Consider the following 16,777-nt stretch of genomic DNA (forward strand, 5'->3'; position numbering starts at 1 on the left):
TTCATCCCATCACCACCACCCACCGCCATAAATGTAATTTTTGAAAAATGTCACAAGTTACCTTTACTATTGAAATATTCTGACGTTTTCTGTTCTCTCATTCTTTAAAGTTGCTGGTCCCCACTATATTGCTTTCATGACCCATTAATGAGACATAACCCACTTTGAAAAACTCTGCCCTCCATGTCCCCCAGTACCATGGCCTTAAGTATCCATTTTACATAGACAGCGTCACTGTGCACAAATTTATTTTCTCTCCTCTGAACCTGTAAAACCAACTGCTTATTTGACATTTCTACTTGGAAATTTGACAAGCATCTCAAACTTAACATGCACACAACCTTGATTCCCGTTCCTATCCCCAGCCTGCTTCTTCCTTAGTATTTTCTGCATCTCAGCAAATGACACCAACATCCAGCCAGCTGCTCAATCTAAAACCCTTAGAATTATGCTAATTTCTGTCACATCCCATAGTCAGTTCTTCAGTATCTTCTGTCTGTTCCATCTTCAAAGTACAGCCCAATCCAACCACTCTCCACCATCTTGTCCCCCACCCTCATCAAAGTCATGTCATCCCTCCTTTGGGTTCCTCCAGAGCCCCTCCCTGCTGCCACCGTCCCAGTCCCACCTCCCCCGAATGTTTTCCAATAGTAGCCTGAGCATTCACTCAATGTTGGTCCAATCAGGTTACACCTCTGCTCTACGGCTCCATGGCTTCCCAGCTCAGAGTTAAATCCAAAGTCCTCACAATGGCCTCTGAGGCCCAGAGTGACCTACCGCACTCCCGTCCCCTACGCTCTTTAGGCTCTAGCCAGACTGGCCTCCTTCTTGTTCACCAAGTACCCCCAGCAGCGGCCACCCAGATCTCTGCATGCCCGGTCTCCCTGCTGATGCTCTCCACCAGATGGCCACATGGCTTTCGTTTGTTTGTTTTTTATTTATTTATTTTTGGCTGTGTTGGGTCTTTATTGCTGTGCACTGGCTTTATCTAGTTGTGGTGGGCGGAGGCTACTCTTCGTTGCAGTGCGTGGCCTTCTCATTGCAGTGGCTCCTCCTGTTGAGGAGCACGGGCTCTAGAGTGCAGGCTCACTAGTTGTGGCTCGAGGGCTCTGGAGCGCAGGCTCAGTAGTTGTGGCGCACGGGCTTAGTTGCTCCGCGGCATGTGGGATCGCCCTGGACCAGGGCTCCAACCCATGGCCCCTGCGTTGGCAGGCGGATTCTTAACCACTGAGCCACCAGGGAAGCTCCCCACAGCTTCCTCTTCACCTTCTTCAGGGCTTTGCTCAAACATCACCTCGTTAGAGAACCTTTCCTGACCCCCCCCCCACAGACGAAAGAGCACCCACCTCCCATTTCTCTTTAACCCCCTCACCTTGCTTCATTTTTCCTGTGGCATTTGTTATGACCTGACATAGTGTATGTGACTTATTTGTGTATTGTCCATCTTCTCCAGCAGAATGTAAGCCCCAAATATAAAGAAAAGAGTTCAACTGGAATGTGCCCCTCACTGCCGACACCACCGCACAGAACAACCCGCAAATCTTTATCACTAATGTGTTGCTTCTAAAATCTACCCCCATATTTACGCGCTTTGCTTTCAAGACCCACTGGGACCTTTCAACTATCTTTACTAAAACTCATCTTGTTTGATTCAGCCAGAGTCATGGATGCAGTTCCCATCTTAGCATTAAAACAAACATTTTTACCATGGCCTACAAGGCCCTAGAACAGTGTTTCACAAAATTTTGGTCTTAGGACTCATACTTTATACTCTTAAAAATATTGAGAACCCAAAGATCTATCAATACTTACTGCATGTGAAGTTAAAACTGAGAAAAATTTCAATATTAATTCAGTTTAAAACAATCCATTACACAGTAATTAACATTTTTTCCATAAAATATTTTCCAAAACAAAAATGTAGTGATTAGAGTGATAATGTTTTTACATTGTTGCAAATCTCCTCAATGTCTGGCTTATTTAAGACAGCTGGATTCCCACGTCTGCTTCCTGCACTCCATCTGCTGCAGTACCACGTATCATGCAGCCTCTAGAAAACTCCACCGTACACTCGTGAGCAGAAAAGAGGGGAAAAGTCAAGTATTTCCAGCTTAGTATCACTGTGAAAATAGTGTTAAGCTCACGGACCCCCCCTGAAAAGGTGTCGGGGAGCCCCTATGAGACCCACATCCCATGCCCTTACCTCTCTCACCTCCTGCTACTGCGGCCCCCTTACTCATCCCCTCCGTCACACCGGCTTCCTTCCTGCCCCATGAACAGACTCTCCCCTCAGCCTGGGCACTCGCTGCTCCTATGTCTGAAATACTCTCCCCCAGATCCAGTCACATATTCAAAAAATACTACCAAGCATCTGTTGTGTGCCAAGCACTTTACTTTTTCCTTTTTTTAAATACATTTATTTTATTTTATTTATTTTTGGCCGCGTTGGGTCTTCGTTGCTGTGCATGGGCTTTCTCTAGTTGTGGCGAGCAGGGGCTACTCTTCGTTGCGGTGTGTGGGCTTCTCATTGCGGTGGCTTCTCTTGTTGCGGAGCACAGGCTCTAGGCACACGGGCTCAGTAGTTGTGGCTCGCGGGTTCTAGAGCACAGGCTCAGTAGTTGTGGCATGCGGGCTCAGTAGTTGTGGCTCATGGTCTCTAGAGTACAGGCTCAGTAGTTGTGGCACGTGGGCTCAGTAGTTGTGGTTCATGGGCTCTAGAGCACAGGCTCAGTAGTTGTGGCCCGTGGGATCTAGCGTGCAGGCTCAGTAGTTGTGTGCCGAGCACTTTTCTAGGCTCTAGAAACAACACAGTGAACAGAGGGAAAACCTGTCCCTGCCTCCCTGGGTGCCCGTCCTCTGAAGGGGCTGACAGGTGTGTGATGCACCCTCACCACCCTTGGCTGCTATTCGAGTGTCACCTCCACAGTGTGGCCTTCCCTGAGCACACCATTTAAAACTGACCCCCACCCAGCTTAGCCTCTTGCCCTGTTTTCCCCGAAGCACGCACCACAGTCTGATGCACTATAAATGCCATTTACTGTCTTCCTCTCTAGAATGCGAGCTCTACGAGGACAGGGATTTTTGCCACTTTGCTCCCTGCTGTATCGTCACACCCAGAATGGGTCCTGGCTCAGAGCAGCGCACAACAACTGCCTCTTTTTTGTTGTTGTTGTTGTTTTAATTTATTTTATTTATTTATTTTTGGCTCTGTTGGGTCTTCATTGCTGTATGTGGACTTTCTCTAATTGTGGCGAGCAGGGGATACTCTTCATTGTGGTGTGCGGGCTTCTCATTGCAGTGGCTTCTCTTGTTGCGGAGCATGGGCTCTAGGCACACGGGCTCAGCAGTTACGGCACGTGGGCTCAGTAGTTGTGGCTCACGGGCTCTAGAGCTCAGGCTCAGCAGTTGTGCACACGGGCTTAGCTGCTCCACGGCATGTGGGATCTTCCCGGACCAGGGCTTGAACCCGTGTCCCCTGCATTGGCAGGCAGATTCTCAACCACTATGCCACCCGGGAAGCCCAACAACTACCTCTTGAATCCATGAACAGATGCGTGACATCAGGGGGTTCAAGTAAAATTCTGTTGGGACGTGAGATGGAAGTCACCAAATGAAAATGGACTGAGAGCCACCAGGATGAGAGCAGGAACACGCCGAATCCTACAAGGGGCCCGCGCCTTTTCCACGGCCACACCTGCTGTGGACCCTCCCTCTATAGACCCCTCCGGCAGACCCCTGCACCCATGCAGCAGGAGAGGAGAGCCGGACAGGAGCCAAGCCCTGGAGGCAGCTTTGTTTTCACAGCCAAATGGTTTCAGAGTAACAGACCCCATGAAAAGAATCTGGTTGCACAGAAGAAGAGTTTATCAGTGTCATGAAGTGTTACAGGGCAGCTCCCAGCCCATCTCCCCCGGAAGCTAAGGGAAAGACCCATAATCTTTCTATATCCGGGGTGTGTGTGTGTGTTTGTGTTTAAAATCTGTCTCAGAAATCCATGCTGCTGTCATAAGTTGGGGTGCCTGCAAAGGCAGCGTTTCCTCACTCACGGCTGAAGACAAAGGGGAGCCGCACCGCCCAGCAGCTTCTGACAAGGCTGCCCAGAGATTAAGTGGAGAAGGTGGGCAAACAGAGACAGACAGCTGGACCCTTGAAACACCAGCTGCAGAGATGGGATAGGGATGGAACTTTTCGGAACAGTAGGAAAAAAAGTCAGCAGCGCAGACTGATGTGGCCACATCAACCTAGAGGGTTGGGAGGGGCGTCAGCACCACCCAGGGATTCAGGCCCCGCAAGCCACACCCACCCCATCCACTCTTAATGCCCCCGTCTCGCAGGAGCAGGGGCCTCACCTTCCCCTTCTCCAGCTCCCACTCACTGTCCTCACCCCTACCCTCCCTGGAGGAGGGTCCTGCCAGTCAGAGGCCCTTTGTTCTCTGAAACCGGCGCCACCTACTGTAGTACATTTCCCCCCTTTTTGGCCATTTTTAAGTGCACAGTTCAGTGGCATTAAGTACATTCGCGTCCTGTGCAACTATCACCACCACCCACCTGTCATACATTTTAAACTTCTTCCTCCCTCCCAGCCTGCATGCTGGGGTCTCTCCCATCTTCCCACACACCTGTGCACCTTTCCAGCTGCCGGCCCCTCCCTCCTGCTTCCTGAGGGCGCCATCTACCCCTTGCTGTCCCCACCGCATGACCTCCTAACTTCGCCCCATCACCTTTCCCCTCCCTCTGAATCTGGCTTCTGTCCTCATCACGCCACTGAGGGCGCTGTGAAAGGCTCAGACACTTCAACCCCTATCTCACTTGTTCCCGCTCATTTGCTCTTCCTGGAAACCCTCCTCTCCTTGGCTCTGTCTCCTGCTTCTCAACCACTACTACCCTCAGGCTTCTCAGCTCCCTCAAATGGCTACAACTGTTTCAGCTGCCCCTCTCTTCATAAACTGGACGACCCCTACACTTCTAACTTTGCTGACCTTGCTTCTGAGATCCAAACGCTACTGAAGATCTTCATCCAGACATCCCACGGGTACCTCAAACTGAGGAGTGCACCACAGGACACTTCCGTTCTCTTCCCCAGCTCTCACCTCCTCATGTAGTCAAATGCTGCCACTATCCACCCACCAATGGAAACCGGGGGTCATTTCAGACCCTTCTCGGTGTTAATCTCGCAATCCGATCAACCAATAGCAAAGACCTCTTGATTCTAACTCTCTGGGACCTCATCTTTATAAAGCATCTCCCTACCAGTATCTTGGTGGGAGCACCTGTGATCTCTAGTTGGACCATTACTACAGCTTTTCATCTTAAGCCCCCTCCAATCCATCCCCCACAGGAGTGCCTGAGCATTTTTTTAAAGAGCAAATGTGATCCCTTGCCTCAAATGTGATCCACTACAGCCTTCCCGTGTTTTTAGGGAATAATCCAAAGCCTCAGCAAGGCTCAAAAGGCCCCAGAGGTCTAGCAGCAGCCTTGCTCCCACCCCTCCACACACAGTCCACTGTCCTCAGTCATCCTCGCAGCCTCCAGGACGCGCCTCAAGTGTGGTCACGGTGCTCCCCTCGCCCGGCACGGCCTTCCTCCCTGCCCACCACCCCGGCCCCTCTGTGCTCCTTCTCACCTGGGCACATCCCTCCCCCCTTTCCACACTTGCCACTGCTCTGAAATGAAGCCCACGTCTGCCTGCCCATCAGCTCAGGGGGCACTAGTTAGCAGGAAGAGTCATTCATTTCTGTTCTTGCACTCAGTACACGTGACAGTGGGGAGGAGAAAGAGAAATGAAAGGCTCACGTGGGGGGCTTCCCTGGTGGCAGAGCGGTTGGGAATCCGCCTGCCACTGCAGGGGACACAGGTTCGAACCCTGGTCAGGAAGATCCCACATGCCGCGGAGCAACTAAGCCCGTGTGCCACAGCTACTGAGCCTGCGCTCTAGAGCCCGCGAGCCACAACTGCTGAGCCCATGAGCCACAACTACTGAGCCTGCGTGCCACAACTGAGCCTGCACTCTAGAACCCGCGAGCCACAACTACTGAGCCTGCGCTGTAGAGCCCACGAGCCACAACTACTGAGCCCATGCACCCACAGCCCGTGCTCCACAACAAGAGAAGCCACCGCAATGAGAAGCCCACGCACCGGAACGAAGAGTAGCCCCTGCTCGCCGCAACTAGAGAAAGCCCGAGCACAGCAATGAAGACCCAACTCAGCCAAAAAAAAAAAAAAAAGGCTCATGTGGGCCACAGAGTCTAATGTCACAGAATACAGAAAGGAGAAAAAATGTGTGTGAAGATTCATTTTGTTACTAACTTGTTATTGATTTAAGGGGTGAGAGAAGGGCAAGGAAGTGGCCAAAGCTGAGTTTCCTAAGGTATCTCTGGACAGTTCTTGATTAAGAAAAGGACTTTTGTTTTCAATTCACATTTTAGGACAATATTTACCTTTTCCAGATACCAGAGGATCACGGGTCACTGGTACAGTGATGTCTAAGCTCCCAAGGGTTAGACAGTCCAAAGGAAAAGATTCACCAGATGGCCACAGGGTTCTTGGAGATGGAAACAGGGAAGGAAGGAGGAGATAAAGCAAGCATAAGTATGCTTCCTCTGGGAAGACCGGCTGTAAAACAGGAGCAGTAAGATGCAGCTGTCTCAGGAGGCTGGCAGCTAATGAAGGAAAAAGATCTCAAATCTCCAACAGGGTTGATGACGACCCCCTCCACCTCCACCCCACACACCAAGCAAACTGACCAGATCTGCCTTGGCTCCAGGCCACAGAAGATCTGCCTTGGCTCCAGGCTCCAGGCTAGATGGCTCCAAGACCATGATTTTTTTTTCAACTATCTTCACGGAGAAAATCTCAGCTGTTTTCTCCAAAGCAGAAATAAACTGAGAAGGCTAATCTTAAACCAGCTCTACAGAACATGCTTTCCCTTACCAATTAGCTTAAGAGGGTATGGGACTTAGGCAAAATTTCCCCAGCAAAACACAGTTTTCTCTGGTTCAAACACTCCTCAAGGCCAGCCCTTTCATTCTGCTGATTCCTACTGAGCTCTGACACCATCGACCATCATTCCCGCAGCTACAGCCCTAATTCCTTCACGAGGGAAAGAGTCCATCTGGTTAGAAATAAAACACTCAGAGAAAGGGAATACAACAAGCTTCATTTCCTTATGCTTAAGGAATACTGCAAATTCCTGAGCTACACTCTGGCAGGTTCTTGAAAGGGCCCAGCCCACAGCCTCTCCTTGCTTACGCCGCCAACCCTGCCCTGGGGAGGATCCCCACCCTGTCCAGGGTGCGCTGACGGTATAGCCAAGACTTGAGTTTCGTTTCTCCCAAAGACCAACTGCCGATAACCAACTGCCATGAGACCTATGGGCTCCAAAACTCCAACTACTCTGGGCCCAAAGCCAGCAACCTACCAAAGTTTTTCTACAGAAGACTAATTAATCTTCACTCAATTCAGTGCCAACGAGATTAGGCAGTAAAGTCCTCAAAGCACCTAAAGGGCCTGCTCCACATCCACCACGTCCTAAAACACCTACAGCGCCCTACGGCCACCTTCAGCACCCTTCTCTGGCCCAGCAGCGGCGAGCTTCAGGTGACACGTTGTTCCTTGCCCACCACTGGATTTTCTGAAACCCTCGCCCAAGTTTTCACAGGCATAATTCATTGCTACTTGACCTGCTGGCTCTGGTGCACAGAAGGCGAACGCTTTGGTTTGCTCCACAGCCTGAAATCTAACATCTGAGAGAACTCAAGTGCTCCGCAGGGGATATCATTAGGCACTACCTACTGCCTGACCCTCTCACCACTGTGGCTAAGGCAGGCCTGCCTCTGGGAAGCCACCCTCATGAGGAGTGCCCTCTGCCCTCTCGTGAACTGGACGAGCTCCGTGCCTCAGCCATGATCACCACCACTCAGTGCCGAGCATGACCAAGTGATCTGGGTACATTTCACCTTCTCAGGTTCCTACTTTTGGGTACAGACTGAGTATATCACCTTCAGGAATATCACTCACTTCGGGACAGGGAAAAGTGAATGTATCTGTTCAACTTAAATAGATATCTGATACAGACACTGGACATCAGACATAAAGACCTTGTTAAAGGACCTTAAAGTAAGCAGCCTTATATCTCAAAAGACGTCTGACCAGAAGCCCCAGAGTATCTCAAATCACAGTGTGAGCACAGTAGGAATTCAACAAATGTCACACTGGGATGACCTCAAAAGGATGGCCTCTCTTTGTGCTGACTGCCTACCTCCTATGGGCAATTTAGCCCATTTGTTCATGTTAAAGCCTCAATCCCTGCTAACAGCAAGTTTTTTTTTAAACAACCCAGTGTGTGACAGGCACTGACATACAACAGTGAGAGTGGGCAAGATCTTTGCCGTCGTGAAGCGTACGGCTCCTGAAGAGGAAGTCAGCGATAATCAGATAGTGAACCAAACCTGCGTCATATACCGCAAGCCAACTGCATCGAGTGGCATTTGGGCTGAAGGCAGGAAATCTGCTTACCTCCTTTTCAATCATCTGGATAATTTGGGGGAGAAAGCAGAAGAGGATAAAGAGGTAAGAGAATATACAGACAACGGGAATCATTACTTAACCACCTCTCCCACTGAACCTTCAAAAGCAACCATTGAGAAATGGCCATACTGCGAGATTTTAGTTTCACCGAAATTCCTGCTCACCCTGTAATCATGTGTTAATAGAGCAATAAAATGGCCAAACAGGGCTTCCCTGGTGGCGCAGTGGTTGAGAGTCCGCCTGCCGATGCAGGGGACGCGGGTTCGTGCCCCGGTCCGGGAGGATCCCACGTGCCACAGAGCGGCTGGGCCCGTGAGCCATGGCCGCTGAGCCTGCGCGTCCGGAGCCTGTGCTCCGCAATGGGAGAGGCCACAGCAGGGAGAGGCCCACGTACCGCAAAAAAAAAAAAAAAAAAAAAAAAAGACCAAACAGCTAGTGGGGGAAAAGTCACGGGTTCCAAATAAATAACAAGCTGGGTAACCGGCCTCTAAGCCCTTGAGAACCTGAGCTCCTCACCTTAGAGCCTCGCACCAGAAACAGATGCGCTTGGCTTGTTCCTGGTCAGGTGTTGGACGCCCTGGGCAGAGCAAGTGCAGAGGAGCCAGGTGAGAGCCCCAGCTATGCCAAATTCCTGACGTGAAAACCTGCAGGACCTGGCTGAGAACCAGAAGAACTTTAAGCAGGGCTTCTGTTGCCCCAAAAGAGCAGCGCCCAGGCAGCAGAAGTTGCACAGTGCTTAGTTGCACAGACTGGACGGAGTGTTTTCCTTAACAACTTTGAGGTATAACTTACATACCATAAGATTCCTCTGTTCTAAGTGTACAGTTCGATGATTTTTTAGTAAATTTACCAAGCTATGCGACCATCACCACAACAGAGTTTTAGAACATTTCCATCAATCTCAGGGGATCTTTAATAACTCCCAAATCTGAAGATGATTATGTTATAGTCAGGTTTAAGGGGCTGATGAATACGAAGGTAGTATCCACTGCTCTTGCTGCCAATTCAGCAGCATGAAGGGAACTCAGTGCAGCCACACAAAGGAAGCCACAGCCGTCTTGTGTCCGCATGAAAAGATGGGCTTGGCTTGGGGACCTGGAAACGTATACAATTTTCTTAAAAAGTCACTAATGCTGAGAATAGTGCTTCCCAAACTACAAGGAAGAGCCCCTTAATCTGTTTACCTTCCCTGGCACCCTGCCCACAATGGCTCACTGATGCTAGTGCACAAATCTCTGCTCACCACGACAGACTGTGAATACTAGAGCCAAGAACTCAGAAACTTTTCAAACAGGCATTGTCCCTTCGTCCTGACAGCTGTTTCACTTTCAAAAGCACAGTGTAAAGGGACGGGGCATGAATCTCAAATCTAATAATTTTCCAAATCACAGATCAAACAAAAGAAATGAAATTTATGAAAAAATGCTCTGACCTTTAAAACATAAATGCATAGGCATCTTAAACTGATGCTAACTCACGGGATTATAGGGTTTTACATCCTATGACATCCCGAGATTGATGTTGGCCTAAGCCGTCAATGTTTCTTCACATGCAGAATGTAAGCAAGAGCAGCATGAAGGGATAGTGGAATCAGAAAGTTAGAAAACGTTAGCAGACTGAAGGTCTACAACTTCCCAACACACAACGGAACCACACAGAAGTGCACACCCTTCCCTGAGCCCGTCTGGCGACCGCGCCTTTAGCACCTTCAGGACGTCTGGGCCCTCCTACCGACAGCCTGGCGTGGAGAGGGGACACCAAGAGAGGAGGGCGACTCTACAAAGAGCCACGAGAAAGCCAATCTGACGAAGGATGAAGGACTGCACAGAGCAGCTCTCCTCCCCGGTTTCTTCCGGACGCTCCTGGGACCTCTGCCACACTGAAGACCACTGAGGGCCCCCAGGCCTCCGTCCCTGGACTTCTTCCCTTCTGTTTCCTTCTGCACCTTCTCTGTAACTCTCTCCTGGGCATCTCCAACAGAATATGCCAGGGCACCCTCACGTGTGGTTTCAGGAAAAACTCTTCATCTGCTCTTCCAAACTGGTCTGTCCCCCGACTTGCAACCCCTGTAAAATTGCCGTCCACCCGAGCCAGAGCTCCAGGCACCGGCCTTCACGTCTGCCCTACTCCGCATGTCCTTCTCGTCGCCCCCAGAGTGTCAGGGGCTGTGCTGCGTGTGGTACCGTAGGGAATGCAGAACGGGACCGGCTAAACTGCCATCTGTTCTTCCTAACTTTCTCTCCACATACCCCCTCCTTGCCAACCTCGCTGCCCTGAACTTTATTATCTCTACCTGGACTCTACCTAGATCTCCTAAATGCAGATCCTGTCTCAAGGTGGGGTTTTTTATTTTTACTTTTTGTGGTAATATATATACAAAATTTACCATTTTAACCATTTTTAAGTGTGCAATTCAGTACATTCACAATATAGTATAATAATCGCCAGAACTTTTCATGACCCCAACAGAAACTTGGTACCCGTGAAATAATGACCACTCATGTCCCCCCTTCCCTGTACCCGCTGGTAATCTCTATCCTTCCTTCCGTCTCTGTGAATGTGCCTTTTCTAGGCGCCTCGTATAAGTGGAAGCAGGTGATATGTGTCCTTTCGTGTCTGCTCGTCTGGCTTAGCACAGTGTTTACTGGTGTTGTCAGAGGCAGCAGAACTTCATCCCTTCTCATGGCTAAGAATGTTCCATTGTATGTGTATGTTCATCCACCAACGGACACCTGGCTCATGTCCACCTTTTGGTTATTGTCAATAACGCTGCTATGGACATGGGTATACGAGTTTGTAGACCCCGTCTCAAGTTTGAAATTCTAATTCATATGCTGTATTTCTTCCAAAGTGATCTTTCTAATCAAATGTCATCATGCCACACCTCTGTTTACACATTTTGAGACACGCTTGCTTCGCTGATGGACTAAATTCCTTGGCGGCCAGAGCACTTGCTTCCCCTCCATCCCCCTCACTCGCTGCCCCTCGACACACCTAACTCTTCCCCGTGCGTCCTGTTTCACCGCCGACGACACGTTTCTCCACCCCACACACACATTCAACCTCCTCCGATCTTCTCTGCACCGAGGCCGATGATGGCTGTGAACCTACTCACTACCCATCAGGGCTTCCTTCGGTCCACGTTCCCTCTGAGCCCTTCTCTCAACAACTTCACTCCTCCCTTCTCTGGGCACAGATTCCTCCTCTGTTCCCACTAGACTCTGTGCTCCTGGAGGAAGCAAGTTTCTCTCAGGTCTCTATCCCCAGCATTTAGCAGAGTGTCAGAGCCACAACAAACGTTCAGATCTCTACAGAATGAATTTTTGGTTTATGAGTATATACTTCTAGTGTTCAAGATAAACTATTTTTAAAAAGCAGCAGAAATACTTGTGGGTCCAATTTTTTTTTTTTTTTTTTTGCAGTGCGCAGGCCTCTCACTGTTGTGGCCTCTCCCGTTGCGGAGCACAGGCTCCGGACGTGCAGGCTCAGCGGCCATGGCTCACGGGCCCAGCCGCTCTGCGGCACATGGGATCTTCCCGGACCGGGGCACGAACCTGTGTCCCCTGCATCGGCAGGCGGACTCTCAACCACTGCGCCACCAGGGAAGCCCCAATATTTTATTTTTAAAACCATGAGTAAGTTGAGTTGCTAACTTCCAAACCTACAACGCATTAATTCCCAAGAAAGGAGCAATAAATAACCACGTTTTGTCCAAAGGCTTCCATCCTCAAACATGCCTGAACCCCAACTGTTCCCAGTTTCAGAAGGAACACACCTCCTTAAAGCCAAAGGGCTACTTGTAACCAAAAAAGTCTCATATCCAGAATATGTAAAGGATTCATAGTAAACAGTAAGAAACAGACACCCGACGAAAATTAAGCAAAAGATCTGACCAGGTATTTCACAAAAAAAAGACATCCAAATTGCCAGAAAGCACCTGAACGGGTGCCCAATATTACTAGTCATCAATGAAATGTCAATCAGAACTGCAATGAGAAACTACTGCCTGCCCATTAGAATGACTAACAACCAGACACTGAGAACGTAAGCTGAACAACCAGAGCGTAAGCTATACAACCACTTTGGAAAACTGTTCAGTAGTAGTTCGTAAAGTTGAACACACTCTACTATAAAACTCAGAAATTCTACCCTTGAGGATACTTCCGAAAGAAATCAATGTCTATGTTGACCCAAAGACAAGTACAAGAATGTTTATAGCATTTTATACACACACACACACACACACACACACACACACACACACACACACACACGTATTATATACAGCATTACAGTTCATAATACTCCAAGATGCAAACAATCCAAATAACCAACATACAAAACGAGAAATAAGCAGCAGTCACGGAATACTATGCAGCAGTGAAAAGGAATGCACTACTGCAACATGCAGCAACGTGGATGAAATGCATAGATCAATGGTAAGCAAAAGAAGGCATATTAACACAAAAGAGAACACAGTGTCAGGCTCCATCTCTGTAAAGACCAAGGACAAACACAATTTAAATCTATGGAATAGGGAATTCCCTGGAGGTCCAGTGGTTAGGACTCCGCACTCTCACTGCCGAGGGCTCGGGTTCAATCCCTGGTCAGGGAACTAAATCCCACAAGCTGCAGTCAAAAAACCAAAAACAAACAAAAACAAATCTATGGAGTGGAAGTCCATCCAGAATAATGGTTGGGGGTGGTGGGGTGTTGTTACTGTCTCAGAAGGGGCAAGAGGACGGGCACCTTTGGGATCCTGTCCTGGACGGTGGTCACACAGTGTGGCAGGCAGTGCCGGGTTGGCTTGGTTCAGCTGGGAACTACGTTTCCCAGAACCCCCAGAGTTCTGAGTTAGAACTGGCCAAAAACGGAACTCGCGTGAGGTTTGGAAGACGGACTGGACGCAGCAGCCACTCCTCTACAAAGGTCTCGGCAGTCAGATGGGGCGATGGACAGAGACAGAGAAGTGCGCAGGGTTCCAGCCCGTCCTCACTCTCCCCCACGCTCCACCCAGCTCTCCCTTCTCGCCCCTTACCCAGACCAACACACACCCGATGGACCCCCTGGACAGCAGCTCTCCAGGAGCTCTGACCTGTCCACCCACACCAATGCCTCAGGCAGACTGGGGAGTGACTCCCCTGTGACCTCCAACCCCCCATCTGGACTTTCACTGTCCCAACACCTCCCACAGTGGGTAAGGCCTAATTTCTGTAATAAATCCCTTAGCCCCCAAATTTCATATGGCTCGACTCCCAGCTGAACACCCTTCTGGATACATACAGAGGTTTATACATATATACATCTGTGTGTGTGTATGTTGCATACTTAGGATTTGTGCACTTTAAGAACATACATTATACCACCATTAAATAAAAAAAAAAAGTCAAAAAACAAACAAAAAAAGGATATTTTTTCCATGCCCTGAGAGAGCAGTAATCCGAGGGCCACCGAGCAGTGCGTGCCAATGGAATCTACACTACACCCCTCACATCAAGGAAGAACCGGAAGAAGCACTGCTTGGCTAAGGTCCAGCAGACAGCTGGGAGCCTGGTGGGCGCGGCCAGAGCCTGGATGTGTGTTTCTAGACACCAACAGGACACATGCTCCCTGTCTGGCAAGCTGCCGACTCCCTGGAACCAAGTTCCATAGTCCAGAGGGGGTTTTCCCTTTTGAAGGGCTAGACTCACCACAGTCAATGTGCACCTGAATGCAAGTGAGTTAGGAGTCTCAAATGGGCGGAAAGGCACCCACGGGGCGGTGCAGAGACGAGGCAGAAGTCCCCCTGTGAATCCAGAGCCCGCACTCTGGTGCTGCTGCTACAGCGGTCTTAGGTACAGAGGCTCCTCTGCACCCCAGTACCCACACGAGGATCAGTGCATACATGGGCATCCCCAAAGTCACTGTTTTCCAAAGACCAACGTGTTTTGCCGACTTTTACTCCATTCAGCAAATCATTTATTGACTATATGGTATATGTCAGGTCCTACGCTTGGCACTGAATTTACGTTGGTGAATAAAAACACGGTGCTTGCACTTGTCTGCTGGAGGATACAGACAATAAACAAGTAAGCAAACAAGCATACACAGCTGACCCTTGCACAGTGCAGGTCTGAACTGCGTGGGTCCACTTACACACAATGTTTGTGAATAGTAAATACTACAGAGCTACGCGGTCTGTGGCTGGTCGAACCTGCAGATACTGGGGCTTCCCTGGAGGTCCACCGTTAAGACACTGCGCTTCCACTGTAGAGGGCAAGGGTTGGATCCCTGGTCGGGGAACTAAGATCCCACATGCCGCGTGGCACGGCCAAAAAACTGTAAGAACCCGCAGATACGCAGGAGCCAAGGATCAGAGAGCCGACTGTAAATTATACACAGATCAACCCCCGCGTTGTTCAAGGGTCAACGGTAATTACAAAATATGAGTGCCAGGAAGGAAATACACAGGTTACGGTGACCTAGACTAATAGGAGGGGACCCAAGATAAGTTGGTCACAGGAGCTTCTCTGAGCAGGTAACTTACAGCAGGTCTGAAGGACAAGAGGGGGCTTGGGCCTCCCCTCTAGCGTGGACGAAGCCCGTCCCCGACTCTCCCCACACTGTGCAGCAGCACTGCATGCTTCACAAGGTGTTTCCACACAGGTTATCTACTTCCTTCTCACACAAGCCCATGAGCATGGAAGGCAGGCGCTCGTGTCACCGCCTGTCCTGAGTCACACGACGAGCTACCAATGGCACCATGGTTAACTGGTTATATTCTCTCCATTACCTCCCTTTGCTTCCTTTCATCATTACTTTTTTTTTTTTTTCCGGTACACGGGCCTCTCACTGCTGTGGCCTCTCCCGTCGCGAAGCACAGGCTCTGGACGTGCAGGCTCAGCGGCCATGGCTCACGGCCCAGCCGCTCCGCGGCATGTGGGATCTTCCCGGACCGGGGCACGAACCCGCGTCCCCTGCCATCGGCAGGCAGGCTCTCAACCACTGCGCCACCAGGGAAGCCCTCATCATTACTTCTTTTAAGTGAGGAACTCTTCTACTACAGGTCCTTCCAAGGACCCATCAATCCTCTGAGGATATTTTTTTAAGCTGGAAAATGCCAAAGTCTAGCTTTCCCACATCTACTTCAGTCCCATACTTATTGTAAAAAGACAAGCCCAGTCCAAAGCAGGAAAGGAAAAAAAAGGATGACTGCTATCAGAGAGGTAGATTGCTTACTGTACCACATCCCACAGTGACGTCTATCACAGTGCCTGTAAGGTTCAATTGTACTCCAGGAACCAGTTTATATGACCGTCTCCAGATCTGTGAGTTCCCAAGGACAAGGACCATGCCATATCTTATTCCCGGCATTAAAGCGGTCAAGATATGAAGGAACAAAACGAACCACTTTTAAAAAGCCACTATTCTCTTCTCCCTCTTTTTTTTTTTTTTTTTTTGCGGTACGTGGGCCTCTCACTGTTGTGGCCTCTCCCGTTGCGGAGCACAGGCTCTGGACGTGCAGGCTCAGTGGCCATGGCTCACGGGCCCAGCCACTCCGCGGCACGTGGGATCTTCCCGGACCGGGGCATGAACCTGTGTCCCCTGCATCGGCAGGCGGACTCTCAACCACTGCGCCACCAGGAAAGCCCCTCTTCTCCCTCTTGTAAATGATTATAGCCACTAGATTTCAAGCTAAATGTAAGACTTTACAATTACTCCCTGCTTTGGAAGGAAGAGGTTTAAGAGACTTTTGGGCCATCTCTTACTGATTATAATACCTATAACCATTTATTGAACTGTCCTCGGTGCCGAGCCACTGTGCTGGCACTTCACAATAATCTTTTCATTTGGTCCTCACACAATCCTATAAAGAACTCTTATGATTTTCATTGTGTAGATGAGAAAACTGAGATCAGAGGGTAATTAACTTGCCCAGCTAGTAAGCTGAAAATGACAACATTTAAACATAGGAATGCCTCACTCTAAAGCCCAAATTGCCCCACCTCTTCCCAAAGGTCCCTAGTGTGTCAAAAACAGAACACAAGGACCTCCCTGGTGGTCCAGTGGTTAAGAGTCTGCACTTCCAATGCATGGGGCGCAGGTTCGATCCCTGGTCAGGGAACTTAGATCCCGCATGCCGCACGGCGCGGCCTTTAACAACAACAACAACAAAAAAAAAAGGAACACAAATTCTAGGAAGACCAGAGCACCCAATGGGAAAGGACGTTGTTCTGAGCCTTGGACGCTCCATGTCTTGACTTATTACACC

At 49.6% G+C, this 16,777-nt stretch overlaps 1 protein-coding gene across 4 annotated transcripts in view; it reads right to left on the bottom strand.

Moving 5' to 3' along the window:
* The window catches only part of MICAL3 (microtubule associated monooxygenase, calponin and LIM domain containing 3), a 177,031-nt gene that overhangs the window by 109,957 nt on the left and 50,297 nt on the right, over positions 1 to 16,777 (bottom strand). The window contains exon 1 of one of the 4 annotated variants that reach the window (XM_079938413.1): positions 6,438 to 11,455. The exons of the other annotated variants lie outside the window; for them this stretch is intronic. The gene's annotated coding sequence lies outside the window, so the exon portion shown is untranslated. Of the gene's footprint in view, positions 1 to 6,437; positions 11,456 to 16,777 lie in introns of those variants that run through there. 4 annotated transcript variants of the gene reach the window in all.

The sequence above is a fragment of the Stenella coeruleoalba genome, assembly GCF_951394435.1.
Source record: "Stenella coeruleoalba genome assembly, chromosome: 11".
NCBI classification, from domain to species: Eukaryota; Metazoa; Chordata; class Mammalia; order Artiodactyla; family Delphinidae; genus Stenella; species Stenella coeruleoalba.